We start from the raw sequence: 16,747 nt of genomic DNA, 5'->3' as shown, positions 1-16,747 counted from the left end.
GGGGGCTTGGGGCTGGCAAACAAGGGGTGGGGTAGGAGGGGGGGCACAGAGGGGATGCAGAAGGGGGTTATGAGCACATAGGGGGTTGCAGAAAGGGATGGGGGGGGCACAATGGGTTTGGGTGTGCACAGCAGGATGGAGAAGGGAATAAGTGTGTGCACAAGGGGTATCGAGGTGCACAAAGGGGTTGCAGAAGGGGTTTGAAGTGCAAAGAGGGTGGCAGAAGGGGATGTGGGGGTGCACAAAGAGGATGCAGAAGGGGGCTAGGGATACACAGGGGGACACAGAAGGGATGTGAGATGCAAAAGGGATTGCAGAAGGGGCTTAGAAGTGCACAAGGGGTTGAAGTAGGGGATGGGAGGAGTGCACAAGGGGTTTGGGGGAATGCACAAAAGGAATGAAGAACAGGTTTAGGGGGATGCAGATGGAGTTAAGGGGAAGGCACAAAGCGGGGGTGAAGAATGGCTTTAAGGAGATGCAGAAGGGATCTAGGGGGATACACAAAGGGGATGGAAAATGGCTTTAGGGGGATGCAGAAGGGGATGCACAAGGAGTCTGGGAGGTGCACGAGGGGTTCGGGATTCAGGACGGGGCTCGCAGCCCCGCAGCTCAGCAGGGCGGTGGGTGCCCGGCGGCGGGGCTGCTCCTCTCCGGTAGTCGGAGGAGAGAACGGCGGAGCCCGGCGGTGCGGAGCCGCCCCACGTCCCCGCCGCTCCGCTCCATCTCTCCGGCGCGGTGAGCGAGGGGCTCCGCGGGGCTCCTGCCCCGGTACCGGGCGGCGGCGGTGCTCAGCGCTGCGAGGGGGTGGCGGCGGCGGCTCCGTGCAGTCCCCCCCTCCCCTCGGAGTCTCTTCGTTCTCCTCCTCCCGGTGCCGAAAGGGCTCTCCCGGCCGCGATTTGGGGCAACTGTTGCACGGGGCTCCCCCCGGGGAAGCGGCTCCGCTCGGCTCTGCTCGGGCGGCTGCGGGGGTGCGTGCGGCTGGGAGAGCCGGGGGAGGGCCGGGGGCGGGCACCGAGCACCGAGGCAGGGCTTGCGGAGGAAGCTGGAGCCGGACGGGGCTCTTCCTTCCTCCTCCTCCTCCTCCTCCTTCTCTTCTTCTCGCCCTGCGGAGCTGGGGCTGGCACCGGGGGTGTTCCTCCGAGGGACCTCCAAAGGGAGGCACAGCTCCAGGGCTTCTCCATCCCCATCACAACCCCCGAAACGCACCCCCGGTATCACCTCCCAGCCCCCCTCCATGTGCTCGCTGCTCCTGCCAGCGGCTCCCCGTCCAATTTTCAGTCACTCCTTATCTTCCCTTCTTTTCGGGCATGGATTAAAGCTCCTGGATAAGGACCGCAGCGAACAAGCGACGCTCACCGGCTGCAGCACAGAGATGTCTCGAGAAACATGCCTGGGAGAAATGAGCATGCATGGGCACAGCAGCAGCTTCAGAGCTGCTCCCGTCGCGAGGGGCTGTTTTCCAGCCGCAAACTGCATGCAGCCACCCCCGTGCTGCTGCTGGGCTGGAGCAGTGATGGGGCTGAGCGCACATCGCCTGGGCAAGCACTGTGGAAGATGGGGGCATCTCTCAGCCGTGCCACAGGTAACCCTGCAGCAGCTTTGCATCCTTTGTGCCTCCTTTGCATCCTGTCCACAGGCACACCAGGAGTTCGTTACGCTGACGAATAAAGGGCGGCCCTCCTCCGTACCCAAATGCCTGCGTCGCTGTGTTAAAACCCCAAAGGCCAACCGCTGCAATTCATTTTCATACCACGAGAAAGGTGCAGAGCCCTTTGGCTCTGTCTTGCAGAGCTGTGCTGCACGGCCCTCAAAGCCAAACCCAACAATTTCTCATGAGCCGCATCTTTTACTGCTGTCATGAGATAAGAACTACATTTCACTGCTCCAGGCACATCAAGGTAAGCCATACAACAAAGAACATGAGATGTACCTGGAGAAGGGGTGGTGCCCCATCCCTGCAGACAGCCAGGGTCAGGCTGGAGGGGCTCTGAGCACTGATGGAGCTGTGGGTGTCCCTGTACACTGCAGGCAGTGGGACCAGATGGCCTTTGGGGGCCCCTTCCCACTCAAACCGTTCTGTGATTCTATGACACAGGTTATAGAAACCACCAGGTTTTGTTAAACGGTGATTCAGGGGCTCCCACGTTTCCCATGTTGGAAACCCAACTGAAAGAGCATCACTGCAGACCTGGTGCTGCGCCATGAAGTCAGCAGGATGGGACCGCTCACTTTTCCCCTCTTACAAAGAGGCTGCTTGGGCAGAGCCCCCACGAGAAGCCATAGCTTTGTGGGCACGGGGATGGCAAGGCCAGCTTGGATGGGGCCCTGAGCAACCTGATGTGGTGGGGGCACACAGCCCACGGCAGGGGCTGGCTCTGAGGTCCCCTCCAACCCAACACCACCCGGTGGTTCTCCAGCTTCTGGAGCTGCGCCCTGGCGGGAGAGGTGGCTTTGCACAGCAACCGTGGTCCCGAGTAAATAAATAAAGCACAACCTTTGCACTTAACGACACTCCTGTCAGCAGGGCGGATAGTTTATCTGCTGCTCCTGATCACGCTTATTTATAGCACAGAACAAAGCCAGCAAAAAAAAAAAAAAAAGAAACACCGAGAGCGCGGCACGTTCTCTTGTTACACCGACGCAAAGCACCCACGGAAGGGACCCGGCCTCACCCCACTGCACACAGCAGCGGGCACCATTCCCTACATTGCCAGTGGAGCACAGCCAGAGCTCGTGTGCTGTGAGCCAGCCCGTCCCCGCCGTGCTCATGGGCTGAACCCCGCTCTGCAGCTCTTGGACCAACCAAACGCTCTGCAAAAGTCATTGGATCCGCAGCCAACGTGCTTCTCTGCCTCAGCACAGATGCGTGCAAACTGCAAAGCAGTGATGGCGGGAGGGAATTTGCTTTTTTGGTTTTTTTTTTTGACACAGTTCCTGCTGCTTAATATATATAATATAAAGGATGTGATGGGAAAGTCCACTGCTTTCAACTGAAGTAACCTCAGAAGATGAGACCGTGGAAGGAGACAGTTTCTCCTCTCCCACCAAACTCAAATTTAAGAATGTTCTTCCTTTTACATCAAAATGAAAGCAAAACTCAAGGCATCATACCTGAGCCAGGACACATCCACGGGCCACGAGCCAGCAGCCTGGTGCTATGAGCCAACCCCAACCCGGGGACACCTCGCCTGGAGCCACACATGCCAATGCCTGCACCCACAAGCTCAGGCTTAGAGGGGAGGGTTCATCAGGTGGGAAACCCCTTTCTGACCTCAGATCTCAACCAGGACTCCCATCTTAAATGGGAAAATCCATTCTGCACAAGCATGGTCCAATGCGGGTATTGATGTGAAAGAAGGGGACAGACTCTGGGGTCTCTTGTGACAGGACAAGGAGAGATGGTTTCCAACTAATGGAGGGGAGATTTAGGCTGGGTATAAGGAAGAAGATGTTTCCAGTGAGGGTGGTGAGGCACTGCACAGGGTGGTGGTGGTCGTGCCCCACCCCTGCAGACCACCAGGGTCAGGCTGGAGGGCTCTGTGCACTGATGGAGCTGTGGGTGTCCCTGTGCATTGCAGGCAGTGGGACCAGGTGGCCTTTGTGGGTCCATTCCAACTCAAACCATTCTATGACAAGGGGGATATTTCTCAAAACCTTCACAGGATCTCTGAACAAGGGTTTTGCATGAGCTCCCAATCACCACTCCCGTGCCTACAGCCCATCCCATCACCTGGAACCCCACAGCCTGGGACCAGCACCCACCCCACAGGTCTGGGGGTTTCTTTGCTCTGCTGCAGGCGCTCACATAGCTGCACTTCAGAGGGCAGCATGCGGTGTCCTCGCTGGGGATGGGATGGTTCAGATTAATTTTAAATGTCACTATCAGAGTTGGGTTAGTGCCATGTGGGGAGGGCTTAGCTGGCTATTTGAAATACTGCTCTCAAGATGGCATTTAAAGGGATCCCAGACTTAATGAGATTTGGTCTCTTACTTAAAAAACAGCCACGCTTTCAGGCACCACCAAGCCCAGCCCCAAAGAGCACTTCCAGGGAGAAAGGCCCAAATGGAAATGTCTGTGTTTAGAAGAACAAATGTCTACTTGTATCCTAAGTTTTGTTCAGTTCGGGGCTGACAGCAGTGGGATGGTGCTGATGGGGCAGGCAGAGCACAGAGATTGTGGATGAACCGAACTCACGATAACCGGGTCAATAAAATTATAAGAAACGTTACATGTACTCAGAGCAGTTTTTAAGGAGAAATGAAAGAATCTCACACAGATGCAGCACATTTCCTCCGGGCAATGGATGAAGTTTTCCCTATACACCTTGAATTCGTTCTCCATGGTTGGTTTCAACTAGAACAGGCAAACAAAAAAGATGAGAAATGTATCCCTGTCTCCATCCCCCACAGCACAGGGAGCACGGAGGTAGCAACACCAGTGCAAGCCAGAGGGAAGCCTTCCTCCTCCTCCTCCTCCTCCCTGTCTGAAACCACTCTGAAGGTGCCAAGAGCTGCTCCCATCATCCTACACATCCCACCCCCAGGTGCTCGTTCCCTCCAGTGCCACCTCTCTTCGCTCCCACATTTCCCAGGCAAAAAAATATGTCCAGACTCAAACCCTTAACCCCGAGAGAATATAAAAATACTTAAGCTGCCGGAAGCAATACATCTTCCCTTCACGTGACGGCTTCAGCTTTTTTCCACTCCACGATCTGGATGCTGTGTTTATAAAAGCAGAAGACTGTTTACACAGGGTCCAGAAGTTGTTTAGAAGAGGTTGGAGCTGCCAGCAGGGCTCGCTGGATGTTTGCGTGGAGTCATCTCGCAAACCACCCTCTCCTTTCCCTCCAGCTCTTTGCGAATATGCAGCATTGAAACAGCTTGGACAGTTTGCTGCACTTCGGTCCATTGGGAAAACTACAGCCTCGCTTCGCCAGATAGAAATAATCAATGAGCATTTTCTATGGGGAATTATCGCTTTGTGCTGGTAGGATTTGCTGCAAAGGAATGGCCAATTCAATGGGTCAGAACCTGGGGCTGCATTCCAGGGTTTTTCATCAAGGCTGCTTCGTGCCCGAGCCACGTCACCTCCCTGTCCCTGCAATGGGACAGGAGCACATCCCTGTGATGCTGATGTCTTTCATTCCTCCCTGGCTGAGGATGGTGCCTCAGCACCCTGCTTACATCCAGAGCTCACCGCTGTGCCAATCTCTACTGAGTTGAACCCCCTGAGCCAGCCCTATGCTTGTAGGGCGTTTTGGCAAGCTTGAGCTTGAACCTTTCCAAATGCTTCCCAGCGCTGCATGGAGACAGATGGTTTGGAGCAGTCAACCCCATCCATCCCACCACTGCTGAGATTTTGGACGTGGGACCATCCATCACCCTGGGAGCTTCTTCCATGGACGCCATTGGGCATGTGGCTCTGGATGACACACTCCGTTTATTTACTCTGCCATTTGTCAGGGTGAGAAATCTTCATCCCAGAGCCTGTGGTGAAGCAATGCTGGGGGGAGTTCTGGGGACAACGGGGAGCCACAAATCCACCAAAAATTTAATTAATGTTGCACCACGGACAGTGCACCTCCAGCCATTCCCAGCTTGGATTTGTGGCTTCAGAGGACTTCACACACTGCGAGCACCAACCTCACCAAATCTCAGCACCAGAGGCTGGGAAGCTGATCAGATTCCCCTCCCAAAGGCAGCCAGTGATTGCCAATGGGGATCAGGCTGCCCTTTGTTCAGAGAATGGACATCTCCACCACCACCCAGCCTGCAGGGAGGGCACAGGAGGGGCTGAGCTCAGCAGCTGTTTGTCAGAAACAAACTGATGCAAATCCTATTTGTGCAAAGCTGCTTAAGTGCTCTCACACAGAGAGCGGACTCCTGCCTTGCCGTGGGGCAGGGGTTGGGCAAGCCTGGGGAGAAGGCTCAGGGATGAGCAAGGTTACAACCAGAGCTCGTGGTCAGCCCCAAGGTCATGTCCCACAGAGGTTGGGATTCTGCAGCTCTCCAGGATGAAAATAGTAATAATTTACAAAATCTAGGCTCAGTTACCTGCTTTTCCTACAGTGCCTGAAAGGAAAAGGAGTGCAGATGGGAAGGGTGGGTAATAAATAAATCCCCATAATTTCATCTCCCATTTGGATTGCGCACACCCATTGACTGTGTGCCTGGCAAGCTGTGCTGCCGTCAGGGGCTTTATCTGGGATGAAAAACCATTTTCAGGGCATTTGAGAGAACAGAAAATTTAGGCTTAGACTCACAGGTATGAGCAGCAAACACCATGTTGCACAGCACGACAGCATAGCCTTGGGTCAGCAGCAAAGTACAAGTTTCACCCTCCTCATTTTGACTTTGTTGAAGCTAGCATATATATACACACATATATATATGTACATACACACATACATATGCCATTCTGTTTACGGAAGAGCATGGAACAGCATTTTCAGGCAGGAATAAACCCCTGGTTTGGGCTGCACCAAGGTCCCAAAGCTCAAGGCAAAGCTAAGTTCCAGTCTGGACATCTCCTCTGCCCATGGACCAGAAGAGATCCATCTCCTGAGCAGGAATGGGTGAAGTTTTTTGTGTTTGCAGTTGAAATCTCTCAAGCGTGGTGTAGAACTGACCTGAATCCAAAATTTCCTGGCCAGAGAGAGGCTGAAACCACTGTGTGTTTTTTCCAGCATAGAGTGAAAAGTTGGTATTTCAAAAACAGCTATAAATCAAAGTTGAGTTTGCTTGTGCAAGGAAAGCTTTCTGATTTTGGAAACATTGTTTTCCTTATTGGCTCCCCGTGATAAAGGGCCTCAAAGCAAGCCAGCTGCCATTGACACGATGCCGTGTTTCTCTTTAATAATACATCTCCTTATGCCTTCCTCCCCCGGGAGTAAACAACAGCTTGCATCAGGCAACGCATCAGCAGCGAAATTCAATTTCATTTCATTGAAATAATCAAGTGGTTTGGGGTCACCTCGGTAGAACACAGCCACGTAAGTCAGGCTGACCTGATCCAGCGCGATACATCCACGCTGTGCTCCTGGCAGGCAACACAGCAGCGCTCAAAGTGGGATTTGCAGAGCTCTCCAAGCACCAGAGTTTGCTGCACTCCCTCCCGCTGCAGCGAAGCGCCCATAGGCCTTACAAGACCAAATCCACGTGCAAATACTTGGGTATTTGCAAAACCACAACATGCCCGCCCAATGCCTTCCATTATTCCAGAGCCCGCTGGGCAGCATCTCGGAGCAGCAGTGGACGCAGCTCTGATTTCAGCCTTGCCGATGAACCTACGCCGACCTGCGCTTCCCTTCCCCATCAGAGAGTCAGAATTTTCGGTAGAATGGAGGATTTTCCCATTTCCAACCCAATGGTGAAGCCAAGAACCCCACACCCAATCACCAGCTCACTGCAAGTCCAGCAGCTGCTGCTCCACCAGGGTGCCAGTAAAGCCTTTGGGATAAAATATTATCTTCCCAGGGAGGCGAGAAAGGGAGAAGCTGCTTGTGTTATTCCTTGGGATGTCTAAATAATGCAGCCCAGACAGGAAGATGTTTCTGCTTGTTGAAGGAAGACGTCATCACAAGCTCACTCTATACCAATGGTGTGGGAATTCCAAAGGGAAGGAATGGCAGGGAAGCAGCTCACAGGACAGATGGCTGTGGGAAATCCCAGAAGGAACAGAAAGTGCTCTTCTCCATGGTTTTGTCTTTTTATTTTCATTTTTGTTGGTTTTTTTGTTGTTGTTTTGCATTTTTTAAGCACCATGAATGGGATTAATTTTCCTCAAAGAGGTGGAACAAGACAATAAGAGCACAAGCCTTGTGGAGAAGACAAGAGGAAGGAAAGAAATGAGAGGTTTCTCAAGGAAAGGAAACATCAGACCAGCTGGAGTTGACACAGATGGATAACCCCTGACTCCTTGCACGTGTAAACAGTGAAAGCTTCAGGCTGGGAATCTGAAGATCAAGCTGGGTACACATATCACACCCTTTTCCTAGAGGATTTGGGCTCTTTAGCCTCTGAACTTTGCTGCACAGCCATTTCAGAAAGAGAAGATTAGCTGTGCAGATGAGCTGCAAATCAAAACGTAGAGTCCCCAGAAGTCTCAGTATGGAGACAGATGAGAACATAGCTCCCCTGAGCACCAGATGGTAGCAGGGCTGACCAAACACAAAGGTCTCTTCCTTACTTAGTCTTCTCAGCCCTAATCTAAAGCCCTTGCATCTTCAGCAAAGAGCTTACTTTGCTCAGTAAGAAGATGAAGCTGTTATATCTCAGAGAGCCAGGGGAAAACTATTTGGAGGATGGGATGAGACATCCCAAGACTCAACAGTCTCAGGCCTTGCACTAAATGTCCCTAGTGTTGCCCCTCTGTAAGTGGGAGCAGATCAATAGGTGGCCTGGGGCAGCCTGTGCTGACCAGAAAAGAGGCCAAGCTCTTTAAAGAAATCTCATGTGACCCTGAGCAGGGCACAGACCCCCAGAATAACTCTTTTGTCAATGTGCAGTGACATTCGTGGACATTTGAGGCACAGGTGTACAAGATATCCAGGCTCCCAAGTTTAAAACAAACCCCCTAGGGTAAAGCTATGGGTTTCTTGGTATCACGCTGAATGCTATTAACAGGGCAAGAGCCTGGATTTCCACATGAAACCATCAGAAGAAAATCTGTGCTTGGCCACATGATGAAAAGGGCACGTCAGGCATTGGAATGTCAACCCACAGCCACACCAGGCTTCCCCCTGCTGTCATGCAGGATTGCCCTGGCCATAAACAGAAGGAAAAACTCATGAAAGAATTGGAAAGCTCCACTGCCAGGCACCTCCTGGTCTTCACCCCTGCTATCAAGACAACCATCATCACAACCAATGTGAGCGCAGGAGTGAGGCCGGCTGCCTGCAGATAAGCGATGAACGGAAGGATGGGTCCTGAGGAGGGAGGGAGGGAAAGTTACGGGCATGAGTCTTCAAAGGCACGAGAAGAAAGAGATCAAATCAAAGCTAAACACTGCTGCTCTTCCTCTCGCTACAACCTTTGGTGCAGAAACGATCCAGGAGTGCTTTGAATTCCAGCTGCTCCTGCAGAGAAGGTTTGGAAGCATCTTATTTGGGATTCAAGCTGCAGTGCAGAGCAGTGAGCACCAACAGCTTTCACCCACAGCACGCAGGGTGCACCAGACCCTGCCTTTCTTCCTGCCCAGCCAAGGAAATTGTATTTACCTTGACATCCCCAGGAAACCGTTCCAACACGCAGACACTCATTTACCCAAAAGCGATGCAGAGAGATGTACAACTGCCTTCAAAGAACCACAGAGCCTCAGACCAGCACTGCTCCACGCTGCTGTTATCCAGCCTGTCCCCAGCAGGGGCTCTTCCTCTCTTCTCTACCAGAGGGCTTTTATCCCCATTTTGGGCTCAAAACATGAAGCAGATTGGAGCAGGAGCATGAGGTGGTCACCAAAAGCCAAGGTCGGGGTCTCCATCAGCTTCACCCCTCCCTGAGCTCACGTCCTTGCCAGAACTGCAGAGCTGATTCCCTTATTAAAGAACCCCAACTGCAGAGATACAGCAGTGCTTATTCAGGACTGTTTTCTCTTGATGCATCCCTAGCAAGGTATTTCCATACTAGAAACAGCAGCCTTAAATTCTTCACAAACAGCAGTTACTCTCGCCACGGTTTTCATTGTGTGCCATGAATTTTAATAGAAATACACACAAACCTCCATCCCTCAGCACCAAGCGATCAGGAATGCGAGGTCTGTACGAGGGGAGGGGTACTACTGTTGGCTTTTTCTTTTTTTCCTTTGTTGTTGTCTGTTTTTAAACACAGTCACAGTGAATTGTTGCAGCGGGTGAGGGAGAGCACAGCTAAGCACTTTGGGAATCATCTTGGTTGGGCCGTGCATCACGGCAGGACATCCTGCGCCAGCATTTGTCACAACTGTGGTACACCAAAAAAGATTTAAAAAGCAAAAAAAGGAAAAAGCCAAATCAGTGCCACCAGCAGCCCTCAGTGTTAGCAGCGCTCCTGCATAAGGAAGGCAACCTGCCTCAAATGTACGCCCTGAGCCAACCCAAAGACATTGGAGATCTTAAATGCTCTTTCTACCACTGCTGGGGGGGCTTTGGGAGGAAATAAATCCATCTCTTTGCTTTTTCTTTACGTCAGTCTCTGGAATGGCCCCATTCAGACACCGTGCTGGTACGACACAAGCGTGCCTTCCCACGCGCAATGGTGATTCACCCTCTGGTTTCAGCACCTCTGGAAATATGAGAAATTAAATTTCCCTAACGCATCCTTGGCATCTCCTCCCAGAAAGTTAAAACAAACTAATAAGCAGAAACAAACGCTTTCCTTGCCAGGAGGAGCAGCGATCTATGCTCATGCTCAACACGCTCCTAATGGAGAAGCCTGGGTGGCGTGAAGGACTGACGGTCAATTTAATTGAGATCTCCCCATTTCCAGGACTGGGTTTGCTCACAGGCATGCTGAAGGTTGCGTTCACTTCGGCAGCTTCCTGCAACAACAAAACCCCCAAATGCTTGTGGTTGGAAGTGACCTATTTTGGACCAGCAGAACAATGAACAAAGCACCCTCTCTCCAGCACAGAGAGCCCCACGAAGGAGTGTTTCGCAAAATCTTTTGGCAACAAGGGACCCTTTGGTTTTGCAATCCTCGTTGCACTTCTGGGCAAAGCCGTGCGTCACATGAAATCCTGCTGGGAGAAGCAGGAAGCAGCCAGCATCACCAGGAAGCCCCAAAAAGACAGAGTCCACCAGCTGGATGCTGAGCTCCTCCCAGGCTGCCCCAGCACAGACTGGATATTGGGAATGCACTGGCACAGCTGCCCAGGGAGGTGGTGGGATCCCCATCCCTGGAGGTGTTCCAGAACCCTGGGGATGTGGCACTGAGGGATGTGGTCAGTGGGCATGGTGGGCTGGGGCTGGACCTGGGGATCTGAGAGGTCTTTTCCAACCTGAATGATTCTGTGGTGCAGCAGCATTCAGGGACATCACTCTTCCAGGGGAGCATCTGCAAACTTGGCCAGAAACAGCAGACACGTTGTGCTGCCCACAGATATCACAAACCTCAGCACTCCTGGAGTCACACCATGGAATTCACACCAAGAGCAAAGGCTGATGCTCCCTGCACGTCAGCAAACACCACACAGCTGTAACCCAGCACAGCTCAGAGATTCCTGTAGGCAGCAGATCCGCACAGCACCAGATGGGACTCGGGGCTTGCAGGAGTTGAGTGGAGAACCCAGCCATGGGAGAAGCCCCCTGTGTATGAAATGCTCTGTTTCCTGGGAGCTCCACCACATCCTCTCCAGCTCACCATGTCATGGAAACCCAGACTTCATTATTGGGCCACAATGAGCTTTAGCTCAAATTTAGCTCTACCTACTGCTGTGATGCCATCAGTGAATTCAGGGGAAATCCTGATGCTGCAGTAGTTGGCGCATTGACGCGAGGTTGTGTTATTCACTGTGCATGCTCATACTCAGCCACCCAATTTCCAGCAGATCTCCTCAGATCCCAATTATTCAGCAACAGGGAAGCACTTCTCTCAGTATTTTGACTTTGTCAGGGCAGCCGTGCCAGGGGATCATGGCCTGCACTGACACACCGGGCTACCCCAGCAAGGAGGGGCAGCAAACCTGAGCAGTGCTCGGCTCCAAAGAGCACCAGACACTGGGGGACTCCTCCTTGCAGTCACTCTCCTCAAATACGGCAGTTTTCTGTCTGCTCTAATCAACAGCAGGGTCCCTGCTGACCTCCAGCTGCACCCAGGCTTGCAGGTGATGGAGGCCACCTCGTGTGCCGGGGCTTTGCTCCAGGCATTCACAATCAAATCTGGGCAACCACCTGGAGGGCAGAGCTTTTCTGCTGCAAAACTGCTTCAAACAGGTCCCACCTGTGTCCCTCTCCAAGAAGCCAGTGAGATGCTGACCACACGGTGCTTCAGCCACAGCACCACACATTGTGTGAGCACATGTCCACAACAGGCACTGCTGGGACATCTCCAGTGATGAAGGCTTCCTGTGTTCCTACAAACCGCTTTGTTCACGCACAATAAGACAGCATAAATAATTCCAAGCCGGCTGTGTTCCCGGAGCACGGCACAGCGTGCCAGGGTTTGCCTTGCTTGCTTTGCTGTCCTGCTAAAGCCAGCGGGAGCTGTATGTGTGCAAGCAAGACCCAAAGCAGGGGGAGAGATTTCTCTGATCCACTACGGCCCGGAAAACACAGAGATCTGACTTTACTTCTACTAGGAGATGGGGAAAAGCTCAAATCCTCAAAGAAATGAATTAAATTAAGTACCTAATTCCTGTTGCTTTCAGGACAAAGTTAGGCACAGGAGCCAGGTCTTGGTTAAGAGGCATTCACTTCTTGCTGCTAGCAAGGGGTTGAATCATCTTCCTGGAAACAGCACCTTCCTCATCCCTCCTCTTGTATCAGTTCTGAATGTGCTTGACCCCGCACTTGTTAGCCAGCACCAGCTCCAGACCCAGAACGCTGATATTTCATCACAAGAGAAAAGAGAAACACCTCCACTACACTGGAAGGAAACATTCACTGGAGGGAAGCAGCTTGCCTTGACGTTATGACTCTTAAGGCTTGCTCAGGAGCCTCAGCCACAAGGGGTACCCCACAGATGCAGCCCCCAGCATCCACTTGGGGGACCCCACTTTGGGGTCAGGAAGGCTCCGTGCGAAGCTAGAGCACGCAGGCACCCAGAGGGAGGGGTGGGGTGACCCGAGGTCCCCCAGAGCCCTGGGCACAGCCTCAAGCATCACTTGTCGGCTCGAGCACAGCCGCACATCTCGGGTCGACCCGCATCCGCGCCCGGCCCCGCAGCTCCGAGCTGGGCTCTGCCGCCCCCTGGTGGCGCCAGGTGGAAGTGCAGGGCAGCGCAGGGCCGGGTCTCCCGCGGGCGGTTCGCAGTTCGTCCCGCGGCCCTGCGCGCTTCAACCCGGCTCCTCGCAGAAGCTGCGGACATCTAAATTAACTCATTTCTCCCCCCTCCCCCTCTCCCATTGCTAGGTTTTTGCACTCTGAGCCCGGTCTCTCAGGGGATCGTCTTGCAAAGCAGCCCCTCCGAGCTGCTCCCTCCCTCCCCAAGCCTTAACCAGCACACGCAAGCTTTCAGGCTCAAAGACAAGCGCTCAGCCAGTCCCGGCTGCTTCGAGCCGAGCTCTCCGCCCACAGAAGCCGCCTCCTGAAGCCCCGTTGGGGTCCAGCTTTGCCACCCAAGACAAACACCCAAACAGGAACACCCTCACTGCCCAGCACACTGCAACCACCGCTTAGCAAGACTCACCCGGGAGGAGTCCAGCAGCTCGAGCCTTCCCTTCCAAGCACTTCTTGCACTGCACCCACACCGACTTACTGCCCCCGCTGCCTCTCCCCCTGTTAAAGCCTCAGGTGCCCGCAGTGCAATCACCACCTCCCCAGGCAGCTGAGCAGCAATCAGAGGCAGCCAGCAGCTCCTGTGGCAAACGCAGACCTCACAACCCACCCCCCTGGGGCCAGCCAGCAAGCCGGCCTCAGCTGCTCTGCAAGCACTGCTGCCAAAAGGCGAGAAACACTGGGAACCAGAATTAAGCTCCAGGATGAAAATCCTCCCTTGGGTGTTGAGCCGTGGTGAGCTTCACGTGGCCACATCCCTGTCTACGGGTCACAAAATTACCCTCCTTAGCCACTCACCCCTGGTAGGTAGTAATTTTGATTATATGGGACTCTGAGGTCAAAGGGGAAAAAGGAAATCATGGGTTTGTCCACAATTTGTGTTCTGTCCCTTGCCTGAGCTGCTCTGGGGCTCTCTCCCTCTTCTCCAGCCGTGGTTGCACGGTAGGAGCAGACTGAGCATCTCCACGGCGTGGTTAGTGCAGAGCATAGAAAGGACACAGCCAACCTCCCTGTGAAGCCCTTGGAGGTCATGACTCCGAAGATCCTTGCCAATCAGTGCAGTGTCCTGGGAAATACCTTAGTAACATCTGCCAAAGGTGCATGGATTTGCCTATCCTTGCGTGCATGTAGCTCCAGATGACACCTTACATTGTTACTTACATCATTAAGGTGCATTAACTCGGAGTGCAAACGACAGAGATAACGTAAGGAAGTCTCTGCTTAGGTCTCCAAGTTCTGACATGCTGTAAAGAGACATCTTTAAAGGGTGAACAGGGAATATTGGTTCTTGCAGGTTAGGAAATAACCTCCACCAAGGTCAAAGCAAAAGCCCTTTACAAAGGAGAAAACCAACACAGAAACACAAAGCCCGTTGCCCAAGTCACCGAGCAAGGCAGAGCAAGGAGTCAAGAGCGCTGGAAGACAGGAGCACTGCCTGCCTCAGTGCTAAACAAAGATCCAAATCCAGCAACATCACACGCTGGCTCTCAGCATTTCTGCCATGTGTTTAGCTGAACTGTTTTCAGCACGGCGCTAACGGGCACCTCAAGGTCAGAGCCCAGGCCACGTCGGAGCACTTGGCAAAGACTCGCAGAAAGACTGCTCCAGTCAGCAGAGGCCACAAAGAAACCTTTGTCCACGCAGATTCGCAGGGATCTTCCAGGAGGACGTTCACAAAGCTCAGATATCAAGGTTGAAAGTCACCGAGCTAACTGGGTGAAGGCGGGCAGATCTGAAAGGGTTTAACGCACGCGTGCGGCTTTCCACATTTTGCTACAGACCTCTCCCTCCACCAGGCAATTCATCTCTAGCAGCGTTTTGATTAAGGCTGGATGCTGGAGAAAAATTTACAATCCCCATTTCGGCAGCTGCCAGCACACTTATTCACGTGAACTTCTGAGAACAAGGTTTCTTTGAAACCCTCTCTTTTAAAAAAGGCAGCTCCAGAAATCTGCTTGCAGGATCTCGCTGCTGCAAGAAGGCAGATGCTGTTCCTCATTTTCAGCAGTGCTTCCACATAATACCACAATATTTGGCACAAAACATCCGATTAAAGAAATGCCATCGCCGTCGGCAGATGGTGCCTCTCATCCCAATCTGCAGCCGCCTGCTACGGATGTAAGCTGATTGCAAACACCGTGCGTGCACTTCTTCCAGATGAACAACCTTTATATAATTTTTCATTGTAGTTGGTTAACAAACATCGGTGTTACAAAGTAAACAGCCCGATGACAGCGTTATCAAATGAACCCCTTCTGCTCACCCCACCCCTGCAGCTCTGGGAAACGTCCTGGTAGACATTAGCCCAGCAGCCCAGTTTTCTCCCATTGCATTGCCTGTATTAAACGTCCTGCAGGATGCTCATGCTATGGAGAGCCAGGAGAGGGCCCTGAAAGACCCTGACTGAACGTTTTGGCACTGTATGACAGCAAGACTTGCCCTATTTAAGAGGTTTGTCAAGTATCCCTGACAGCCTTAGCTCTGGAAAAAAGACAAAGGATTAAATCATAGAATGGTTTGAATTGGAAAGGGAACCCCAAAGCCACCTTTTCCCACTGCCTGCAATGCACAGGGACAGCCACAGCTCCACCAGTGCTCACAGCCCGGTCAGCCTGACCTTGGTTGCCTCCATTTATTGTTTTCCCCAATGGGAACCCATGACACATCCTCCTTGCAAAGTTTGCTCACGCGTAATTCTATGCCGTAATAGCTCTAGAAACAGGATTTCCTTAAGGAAGCCGCATGCCTACGGAACTCGCTGAACATACATGTGCATTTGCCAAGCAGAGGCTGGGTGAGTTATGGAGGAGAGTTTGTTTAACAGGAAACAAGTGAAGACGTGTCCCAGTCTCTCCCTTCCTCACTGCTGGCCGACAGACTGAAGGCAGCAGAGGCCAAGGAGATGCTCTGCTAACTCAAATAGCGATGGCTGAACTCACAGACCGTGCTAACATGAGGCACTAATGCCAGTTCTGGGCAGATGTTTCAGAACCAGCCGGACTTCCTAGAGCCAGACCCAAAGGGATTTGCCAAAGCTGTTCTCCCAAATTCACTTCCTCCCCCCCCACACACACACTATTAATTATCAGAGTTTCTCTCCCCAGCAAAAAAACTCTACGACAACTTTACAGCTTTGCTTTTAAACAATGCTCCCATTTGTCACCGGATTTGAATGGGCCCCATCTGGATACACCCAGACTAAGTCCGAGCTCTTTGTGAGTGCTTTGAACCACATCCTCCACAGAAGCAAGACAGGCTGCCCTTGTGTTTGCCATACACGCAGTGCCCAGCTTTTAACAAGCTCTGAAGGACAACCCCAAGTCTGCTTTTCCTACTCTCTAGCCCTGAAAACACGCAGGTGCAGCTCGTTCCAGCTGCGCAGTAACTGCAGCTAGAATTTAACGAGTTCTATTATCTCCATTTCAGCAGCCATCCATAGGTGCCCTTTAACGATCCCAAGCCACCTGCAGGCACTGAGGAATGCCCAGGAACTGGTTTGGGTTCAGCTGGGTCACACAGCACCTGCAGCAAGGAGGCTGGGAGGGAAGGCTGATAAGCACCAAGGCCAACAGGGACCTGAGAACGGAGCGAACACAAGTGCCCGTTTCTACCTCAGTTCCTTTCAGAGGCTCTTACTGCAGTGAGAAATGAACCTGCTGAGCGTTTTGCTGCTAAACCTAAATACTGACAACATCAAGGACAGGCAACATTTGCTCCACCTATGTATTCGGCACAGAAATGTGTACGGTATCAACAAAGCAAGCTTTATGTACCTGCAGCTGATAAGAGAGACAAAAAGACAACCAGAGCCCGAGGGAAAAAAGCAACAGGAGAGA

The sequence above is a fragment of the Numida meleagris genome, chromosome 18 (assembly GCF_002078875.1).
Source record: "Numida meleagris isolate 19003 breed g44 Domestic line chromosome 18, NumMel1.0, whole genome shotgun sequence".
Classification (NCBI taxonomy): domain Eukaryota; kingdom Metazoa; phylum Chordata; class Aves; order Galliformes; family Numididae; genus Numida; species Numida meleagris.
Note: the sequence above shows the minus strand (reverse complement) of the source record.